The sequence below is a fragment of the Cyanistes caeruleus genome, chromosome 2, assembly GCF_971803275.1.
Source record: "Cyanistes caeruleus chromosome 2, bCyaCae1.hap1.1, whole genome shotgun sequence".
Classification (NCBI taxonomy): Eukaryota; Metazoa; Chordata; class Aves; order Passeriformes; family Paridae; genus Cyanistes; species Cyanistes caeruleus.
In genome coordinates, this window is record NC_141702.1 from 96691072 (window position 1) to 96701683 (window position 10612).

General features: G+C 38.4%; 1 long non-coding RNA gene across 3 annotated transcripts in view; it reads left to right on the forward strand.

Moving 5' to 3' along the window:
* LOC111926150 (uncharacterized) overlaps positions 1 to 10343 on the forward strand; it is a 151382-nt gene extending 141039 nt beyond the window's left edge. For 2 of the 3 annotated variants that reach the window (XR_015283672.1, XR_015283674.1), the window contains 3 exons: positions 1979 to 2098; positions 3316 to 6546; positions 10202 to 10343. This is a non-coding gene — a long non-coding RNA (uncharacterized LOC111926150). Of the gene's footprint in view, positions 1 to 1978; positions 2099 to 3315; positions 6547 to 10201 lie in introns of those variants that run through there. The other variant, XR_015283671.1, reaches the window with a different exon arrangement.
* The last annotated feature ends 269 nt before the right edge of the window (positions 10344 to 10612 follow it).

Genomic DNA, 10612 nt, shown 5'->3' on the forward strand with positions numbered 1-10612 from the left:
GAAAATTCAACTTCATGGCTTTTAAATTCAAACTTGCATTGGCTGGTCAGGTCAGTGCATGGGCCAGTTTATGTCCATGTGTATCCACATACATAAACTGACTCTTGATCTAGTGTTAGACCAACATTTCAAGCTCTGTATGAGTGAGAAAAAAATGTTTTCATACCTTGGTGATGTGTAATGAGATAAAATTATCTGTGAGAAGTGTTCAGATAGGCTAGTGCTGTACATTTATACACCTAGCTAGAAAACTGAGCTGCTTTTTAGCAAAACTAGGGTCAGATTTCAATCGAGCCCTCAGCGAGGCTCTAGTTTGGGTGAAAGTCCCCTGATTCCAACAAATAAACAGCCTAAAGCTCAATCATTTTAGCATAGAATTGCTTTGAGACTTGGGGTTTGAACCCTAACCCTCAGTGCAGAATTCCTGAGTATGAACTCATTCAAACCAAAGCCAAAACAAAGGTTTTCATGAAATCCAGGAAATCTGAAACACCAACTTTCTTAGCAATGCTACAAAGCAAGCTCCAGAAAAACACGGAAAAGACCAAACACCACCAAAAAAATTAAACAGATGGAAAATGCTTATTTCTTCCTACAAAAATGGCAGGTTCTCTAATTTCTGTTAGATCTGCTTCAGAAATTTACAGTATCAGTAAAGTTCTACCTGAAGTGTATCTGGCACATAGCTGGTACCAGCTGCAAATCAAGGAACTCTCCAATTGAAAGCAGAATCTGAGTGACCCACCACAGGGTGACAGGCCAGATATATGTTTTCAACTCTTTTGTGGAAAGTTGTCAAATGTGGCACTGTGTTATTTTGGTTCACAGACTTTTTTTTTCTTTTTTTTTTTTTATGATATAGGAATTAAATATTGGGAAGTTCTGGAAAATGTGCAAAATGAGACATATCCCAGCATCACCCTGATTTGCACCATTTGACAGAATGTCACTGTCAATTTATTTGGGCTCTGGTCCAGAGCAATCTTTAAGCAAGTATTTTCTCAAAGCATGGCAGCAATCTCCTGCAAGGGTTCATATGTTTTATATGAAGAACTTTCTTTAGCGCTTCACAGGGTCTGGAGCTATGTTAAGAGGTAAATTAGAGGCAAAGCTGAAGCTCATTCTTGCATAAAGTATAAGCCCAAACCTTTCCTTTTCAGAATTTTCTTAGTAATAAAAATGAGCATTTAAATGACCTTCTTAGCCCTATCAAAATCAAATCTGTGACATAAAATAATCAACAAGAGCAATTCTGTTCCCCATTCCTTGTGTCCCCCACCCCCACTGCACACAGTTTCCATTCCCTTCTGGTGAAAACTGTGGGAAAATTCAGTCCTGTGTATCTGTCAAGCCAAGTCTTCGTCTGTGACCAGAACAATGAAGACAGATAATCTGGAGATCATTTCCCTCAACACTGTCTTGGACATGCTGGTGTTATCATGGTTCTGAAGAGCACCATACCTCCTTTGTCATGATCATATCTCTAAAAAATGTAGGCATATCTGCACAGCGATTCACCATTAGGTTAGAATGGGCAAATTCAAATAGAAACTTTTATTGCCCCTTGGTTTAGAATATAAAACAAAATGCTTGACATCTGGTCTCTTTTAATGGCATCTGGAGTTGTGTCTAAAGAGATACTGAAAATTCAGTTTCTTCAATTGCATTTGAATTTCAGTATGAGTTATTTTAGCAGAACACTAACATCTTGGTTTAGAGCTAGTTAAAATTACTGAGCAAGAGGAAAGACAGTCTCTAAAGTTCCTTTATCTAAAATCAGTGTCTCTACATTGTACACCCTTTGATCTTCGGACAACAAACAACCTCAGCTTAGAGGCAGGATGAGAAGGAGAAGCTGAGGAAATAAAACATTCATTGAAAGGCACCATCAGCTGTCATTCAGCCTCAGGGTGAGACACTGCCTGCTACCTTTTCAGATAATTTTTGGATTTCCAGCTTGTTTTCTTTTTTCTTTCAGAGAATAAAAAAGTTACCAGCACTTCTGGCATGTTTCAGATGAGCCATTTCACAGTTCTACAGCCTCCCTGCAGCCTTGTTTTCTATCTTCCAGCAATCATTTTCCAGCCTCCCACTGCTGGTATGGAACTTCTCCTGATGGGTACAGCATCTCATGGGTTAAGCTTTGCTGACAAAGGGACAGGTTCAATAGATCTCATGGCTAGTGCATGGACATGGGCTTCTACTCTGAAAACTTCTGTCTTCAGTGTAAATAAATGATTACATTAATTATGTGAGTAAAAACTCACAGAATCTGACTCATGAGGAATATACAAGGCTCTGGTAGCTAATTTCCACTCTGCAATGAATCGAGTCTTAGCTCAGCAATCAGCACTTTGTTTGGATGCAGCATCAAATTCATAAAACTCCTGTGTTTTGGTCACTAGAAAGACCAGAGATATCTATTGTGTTACCACTGATCAACTGCAGTGTAACACTGATTCTTCACAACTGAAGGAGTTGGAGGTAGAAAAACCAAAATTGAAACTCTCTAACTTTTAATCTACATTACATCAGTTTAAAACTGGGACAGACTTAAGGCAGATATGGCCAGTAACCAACATTTCCTGCAGTTCTGCTCCCAGGCAGTGACTTATTAAGTTGCTATAACTCAGCTGTCTGTCTGAACCCTAGCACATTCAGTTAATGAACGCTCAGAATTTTATTTTTTTTTTTAACCATGCTGAGATTTCTATTAAAAGCATTCAGTTTGGGTTTTTGAACATGGCTCCTGGGCTTTAGAAGGAGAAGGAAGTTATTTAACTTTTTCTCATGCATAGAGAAAAATCAGGGGTTAGAGTTTCTTCTTGTTTTCCTGATTGCTATCAAATGGCTCCCACACTCCCCCTCCAAATGGCATTTATCCTCAGCTCATTACAGATACTGTTACTATTTAGCAAGAAAAACAGCAGGTTCCAGGAGTACCTCCACTCCTATTCCAGGCTCTCAAATATTGCAAGATAACAAGTGCAAAATAAGGGCTTTAGAACATTTAACATGTGGCGACAGAACTGAATATTTACAAGTATATTGGTGCGCTGCAAGAACATCAACAGCAATAGGATAAGCTGTATCTCTACTCATTGGGGCCAAATCCTGCTGCCTGTTTTCAATGCAGTTACCCCAGTGAAATCAGCTGAGTGACTCCAGATTTATATTCATGTAATGGAAAGCAGAATTTGACTCACCACATGGAATCAATTTGGAAAGAAGTGTAGTTGCAAGTTTTATCTACAGCTTATTGAATTGTCCATTTTTCTTATTTTCTTATTTCTGTTTTTCTTGGTTTCCTTGCAGGCTGATAAGCATCCTGAATTCCTTCTGGGGAATAAAGTTATTATTAAATATCTGAAAGTAAAGGTACCTAGAGAAATGGATGATCTATTCCATTTCCCAACCACCATCCAAGTTTATTTTTGTTGTTACCACACAGAATTCTGACCCAAATCATCACCAGCCCAAAGCAAAACTGTAGGAGCAAGTCACAAAAGTGTATTTACCTCTTGAATAACCTGTCCACAGCCTGCTGTATGTTTATACAATCACAGAATGGGAGGAATTCTTCTCCTTGGGCTGAAGACTCCACAGACCTCAAACAAGGATCTCAGCGACTCCTGAGCGCTGCAGCTCCTGCTCCCAGGAGTTCCACACATCTGGATTTCCTCCACAGCTGCAGTGCTGTGTCCTTGTGCAGACCCCATGCCCATCACACAGATTTCAATGGACACGGCAGGCTGACAGGCCTGTGGGGCTCCATCTTATCCCAAGATGCTCTCAAGCATCCAAAGAGAAATCTCGTGACACTAAATGTCAGCTGGATTGCCGCATCAGGAATGTCCCACATCTCGGATTCTCTGTTTTGACAGCTTTGGAACAGAAAATAAATCAGAGATCTATGAATTTCTGTCCAAATCAATGGGCATGAGATTTGTGACACCTATTCCAGTGGAAGGCCTGGGATGAAGCTCATGGCAGCATTTGAGAATTATCAGATTTTAGTTTTTTTCCAGAGAGAGCATATATGTCTCGAAAATAATTTTGAACCCATGTACTTAAGATACTATTAACCACTTCATTAATTCCATCTTAAATCCACAGAGATATTATTTGAGTTTGAAAGATGCAATTGATACTAAAAGATATAGGGCTTTGAGAGAATAATTTCTAATGTGGGGAGGACAGGTGGGTGGTTATGAAATAAAGGGGCAGATAAAGTCAGTAAGACAAACTGTTGGCCTGTAACTACATTTCAACAACACTATACTTAAAGAGTGCAGTCTTAGGGTTTGTTATAACTGTTATCATTCAATGAAAGCAAAATAATACTCCTTACACAAGTAAATAAGAAACCTGATAAGAAAAAATGATAAATAGAAGTTACAACAGTTGAATTTTTTTTTTTTTTATCAGTGCAACTTCCTACATTAAAAACAGAAAGGGTAAGTGAACTCTCTTCAGCATACCACCAGATTTTCATGAAATAGTGAAACTTTCCAGAAATTACTTGGAGATGGACAAAGCCACCTACATGTGTGCAAACAATGTGAGAGAGGCACAGCAGAAATAATTGTCTGAATAATTGTTGTTGTACTTTACAGACAGAGAAGCAAAGGAAAATTATTTAATTAATGTCAGCTAGTAAAATGAAAAGCCAGAGTCCAAGATCCTCTTCTAAAGGCAGAGGCAGGAAGCAACAAATTTGCCTGATAAAATTAATGGTGTCCTTTTAGAAAGACTTATTTTGAGTTAATAACATTAATGACATTTTAAATAAGAAATGAACACTCTGATAAATTTATACAGCCTTATGAAATAGCCCAAAGCTGGACAACTGAATGGGTCTGCAAAGATAAATGAGAAAAGGAAAATTCATTCTAGCTCTACAGAGCTGAAATAAACTCGAGCAGCCGTGTCCCTGCCTGCTTACTTCCTGAGAAAGCTGGGGATGACACAAAAAGCCAGCACTTAGGAAAGCAGGTCACAGATACAGAGTCACCTGTGTGAAAAGGCACAGCTATAAATCAGAGTTCCAGCACAGCCAAGTGCAGGACACCCAGCTATGCAAAGTGAGTGCTGCCAAGACAGCAGACTACATCTGGCAAGTTGTAGCTCTGGAAATACTTGGGGTCTGGAGGTGTCCCTGATGCTGTGCTACAGCTGAAAGACTTCATTTATTTCAGGGTTAGATGAAGAAATGCGATACTAATAAACAGGACAAGGAAAGTCACCAAACATTTACTTTGGGAGCTGGTGCCCAATTCTGTGCCGACTACAGAAGAACCATGAAGAGCGCAGAAAATACTGGGAAAATGAAACAAAGGAATGAAAATTTTGCCTTATACTGAAACACTCAGGAACTCAACAGATTCCTATGTCAAGAAGAATATAAAAGGTCAATTTTCTTGGCAACAAAAATTCTTCAGAGCTGCAAAAGATCAAATTATAAGAAGCTTAACTGTCTGAGCACTGGAGCAAGACAAATTCTGAACAGTAACTGATTAGCCACCAGGACAGCTTAATAAGGTTATAGTGAATTCCCATCACAGGCCATTTTAAACCAGAACTAGAATGTTTTCTAAATCAGATGCCTTTTTTTTTTTGGAATGAGAAATAGCTTACGAAAGTCCTGTGTCTAAGTTATGCTGCAGGTCAGAGTAAATGATGATACTCCCTCCATCTGGTTTTGTAGTCTCCAAGTAGAAGCCTCAGAATAAAAGGGAGGGAGCTGGCTCCTAACATCTCTAGCTAGCATTAATTTTAAGTGTTTGGTTCTGATTGACAAAATGCATTCTTCAATGGGAGTCTACAGCAAAGTTATGATTTTCTAATCTTACTATTAAATTTTGACAATTAATCTTTATTAGTTTAGATTGTCTTTATCAGAAATACTTGTTAGGAAGAAGCTGTCCTTTGAACAGATGGTAAATTAGACAAAATTCCTTATAAAAGAAACTTAGAACTGTGAGAAAGAGACTTTGTGCAAGATTAGATTAACATAACTATTTACTTCAAAAATGAAAGAGCTAAAGGAAGATGTCATAACATGTGTATCAAGTCACTTGTCTCAGTTCCAGAACTAATTACTATTACAAATATTGACTCTGCGCATCCTGCCAGCAATCCAGCAAGATGTCTCTTACTCTGTTTTCTGTTGAATCAGTCCCAGCCCCAGGACTATATGAGACTGTTCTACTGGTGTTTATACAGACCCCAGGCCAGAGCCAGTGATTAGCTCCGGCTGCTGCGGCTGCTTCAGCAATGCAGGATGGCTGAAGTCAGGGCTGCATTTACTGAGTTTATTGTTTGTCTCATCCCTGAACTTGCTGTAGGTGAAGACAGATGGAGGCCTTTATTTTTCCAGCTCTCAGAACTTTCATATTTATCTTTCCTTAGCACAAATGAAGGGGGAAATGGTGCATAATGAAGTGACGTTTTTCATTCTAACAGGTTTTTTTCACAGCAATGTAAGTCCTTGCTAAAAGGTTTAGTAAATCAAAATGAAGCTATATTAGAAGATAATTCTGCCAGGTAATGTAAAACTTCTTCTTCACCCTTTCTGACCTAGGTTCTTCTGAAGAAATCAGGAAAAATATTTCTCTGGGGCAAATACTGGGGAGTTCTCTCCTTTATTCTCATTTGGTGCCAGTGCCAGTGCACTTTTTAGCCTCTATTGATAGATTGCGTTTTTCCATCTCTTGATGACACTGGATAAAAACAAAATTATACGGCATAAATACACGTAAAAACACAGGCTAAAAATGCAGATACAAAATCACAATCACCTTTGGCGGTTGCTCAGCAAAAAAACCCCAAAAAACCCAAAACTTATCCACAAAAGTTAAAACACTTAATCAGAACGTTTCTAAAATCACATGCTTTGGCTTTTCTTCTACTTTTCTTTTTTTTTTTTTTTTTTATTAAACTGACCTAAATCTTTCAAGTGGAGTGAAAAAAAAGGGGGTTAAGTAACACAGAGAGGGCTTCTACATGTTAAAATTGTTGGATGTCTTAAAATTTTCTTCATTCCTTTTTTCATCTCATTCCTTTTTTTTTCATAATGCAGCTATAGAATGGAAAAATCCATTATTCACATGCAAGGCTAGAATTCCTCCACTGAACCAGCCATATTATTTTTTCTAGAATAATTTTAACGTAGATTCAAATTCCACACGATTGGACGGGATTCATCCTATTCATGCCTTCAGTTAATTGCACATTCCTAAAGCTGTCGGTGATAATTTTGGTGAAATGTAGGGTGTGCTGCATGGTGAAAAAGGATCAGACACATCCTTCAGACACAAATACTATTGTTTAAGCTTAGTTTGTGGAAAGTAAATGCAAACTGTAATTTTAGCTTCAGTTGCTTTATTTCTGATTTTGTAAGTAATTTTGTGAGGAGTCTTCTCTTTTTCTATGGCGCATAGGATCATCTTAATTAACCAAAATTTTCAATAAAAGAACGTTTAATCCTTAATCACCTAGAATAATTTATCAATTATTTTAGTGATAGGTGATAGAAACTCATTAACTGGGCTCACACTGGCGTTTATATTTTCGGTTGACTTCATAGTCTGTGGAAAAAATACTTTTACTTTTTTGAAAATCTGGTCCTAACCAGATTTTTAAAATGTCACTTAAACAAAAATAGCAATGTCTGTGCAAGATGCTTGGGCAATAGTTTTCATGAATGATCCCACAGGAGAATAAGTTCAGTACTATCTTCTCAGTGAGAAAATACGATGAAAAGGGAATACAAAATTTTTTCCTAGATACCAGATCTGGAGATGAACACTTTGGGTACCTTGCTTTATACATTAATTAGGCAGAGAAGACACATCAGGGTCAGCAGCACAGTCAGAGGCACTGTAGGGAAGGTAGTGTGTGGCAACCCTTTGAGAGGGTTAGAAATTGTTCTTTTCCAAGCAGTCGTAGTGGGAGCAGACACAATTTTTCATTGTGTCTGAGAGGCAGCAATAAGACTGAATGATGTGCCAGTAAAAGGCAGTTAGTTTTCTTTGTATTGGCAATATAGAATTTGAACTTGACTTGTCTTTTCAACAAATTAGTAGTGGAGCAGACAGCAGAGCATTTATCTTGTAGACCATCTTACATCTGACACCTGAAATTCACACTGTCCAAATTCAGTACTATATTTTGACAAGCAGTTATGTGTTCAGATTTTTGGTATTTGCTTCTTGGATGATTCAGAGTACAGTAATTCAGGAAGTAATATTTTACATCATCCAGTGCAAGAAATGAGGCCATTTTCTCATATGCTATTGCAACCATCCAAAGTTATTCCTTTCATGGTCTAAAAGAAAAAGATAGAAAAGTGTTTGAAGGGAGCTGCCAATAAAGGCCATTTATTTTGTATTTCAATTTTCAGTCTTCTTTTAGTGTTCAACTATCCCAAGTTCTGAAACAGTTCATTTAATAAGATGTTAATAATTTGGGAAACAACATCAGAACTAACCTTCTTGCCAAGTAGACAGTCCTGTTTTGATATCTTAGTAATGAGTAGCACCTTCACTCCTGGCTATTACTAACCCTTGCAATGCTAAGTTGGCACCATTATAAAGTTCATAGGTCTTTCTTATCCAGACCAAAAGAATGAAAAGTTTCATCAAGATATGAAGTACATTCCAGTAATATGGACAATTTCTTTATTGCTGAAAGTGTAGCTTTAAAAATGTATAGATCCTACTTATGAACAAAAAATTCCTTATCCAGCTGTATTGTGTTGTTTCCACATTTGTTTAAACACAGGAGTCTGGCTAAGGAATATACAAACGATTCATAAAAACATGCCTATGTTGCACATGTGTGAACCACATGGAAAGTAACATGTGGATTTCAAACTCGGGGCACGGGTTTCCCTTTTTATAACTATTCGAAGAAAAAAATATTCTTAGTAGGGACGTTTTTTCAATAACATTTTTTGAAACCTTAACTTCAGAGGGTATCAAAAATGCCTCTCATGAGATATGGGGCCACACATATTGCAGACAGCTGCTTGGAAAAGTTAAGACCCACCTGAAAAAGCAAAAGGGATGAAGTTTCCACAGCTCATTCTTTTCAGCAAAGCAAGAACCATACCTGGAAGGCCAACCAGAGATACCCTCCATTTACCTCCATATCTATTAACTGCACTTCAAATTCCTGATCCAAATGTAAAAGATGGCTTATTCTGCTGGCAACATATTTTATGAAGTCAACCAGGAGACAGAGGTCATAGTTCACATAGTCACAGGCAGCAATGAGGCTCCCCACTTTCACAGAGAGCAGCTCTGTGAAAGCCAGGATGTTTGAAAGCCAGGATGTCATCCAAGAGGGACTGGCACAATCCTGGTAAGTCGTGCCATGGGAAGCTCATGACATTCAATAAAGCCAAGTGCCAGGTGCACCTGGGGTGAGGCAGCCCCCAGTACCAGTCCAGGCTGGGGATAAACAGAGCAGCAATAGAGAGGTCACACGCAGGCTCAGTCACAGCTTTCCACTTGACTCTCAGCCTAACATCCTCAGAAGGCTGCTCCTTGTGCTGCATTTTCTTCAGTGTTTTGTTATAAAGCATTACAGCTAAGAGTAAAGAATCATTAATTTCTCAGTCCAGGCTCTCTTACAGAATGCTTCTTGGCTTTTCACTCTGCTGTCTTTGCACTTCTGAAACTGCTTTACCACAATGTAGAATTCAGAAGGCTCCTTCTGGAGGTGGTGCAAACTTAAATTCAGAGAGCATTAACAGTAAATTTGATTCAATTATTTTGAAGGCAGAAAAAAGCAAGCAATCACAGGTTCATATATGGTGCTAGTGAGCATAGCAAAGAACTTGCAGTGACAATAAGTAAAAGAGGGTGGGAAAGAATGCAGGAAAGGTAGAAGGAGAGAGCAAGAATAGGTTTTGATAAACAAGAAAATATTTTTGATAAACAAGAAAAGATAAAAGCTTTGCTGGTTTAAGGTAGTGTAACTGAAGTAAGAATCATTCCCAGTTATCTCAATGTTTTTGTAGTAAACTAAGAAAATGAGGCAGGACTATTTAAGGTTTCAGCAATATAGGCTCTAGTCCCAAGTCCATCTTTACAAACTGGTGATGGAAGGGCAGGCAGACAGATATCGATGCACATAATGTGGGGGCCTTCACATAAAAATTAAGATTAAAATAAAGTCTATTATTTTCTTGCAGGAAATGCACAGCATGGTGTGAATGAAGTAAAACAATGGTCTAGCAAATGGAATTGTGACAAATGGTGATCCTACAGGTTCCTGCTGTGGCTCCTATTTTGGGACTGGGAACTGTGGTGACTATTAAAAAAAAAAGAAAAAAAGGGAGATTTATCTGGAGACAAAAAGGTGCAGCTGTGGAAAGCAACCATCCTAAGAGAGCACCTTAAATCACCTGGCACTCTGAGGCCAGGATAGCTGAAGTGGTGGCTGATCCCATGTGCCAGAGCTGCCCTGCCCTGCGTCAGCAGACAGGAGACTGAGCTGCTCCAGCGCAGACATTGAAAGCGCAAACCACATATGTAACTGTTATCATGGAAAATATATATTCCCATTGGCTCCACTGTCAGATACTCTGAAGCCATGGAAAATG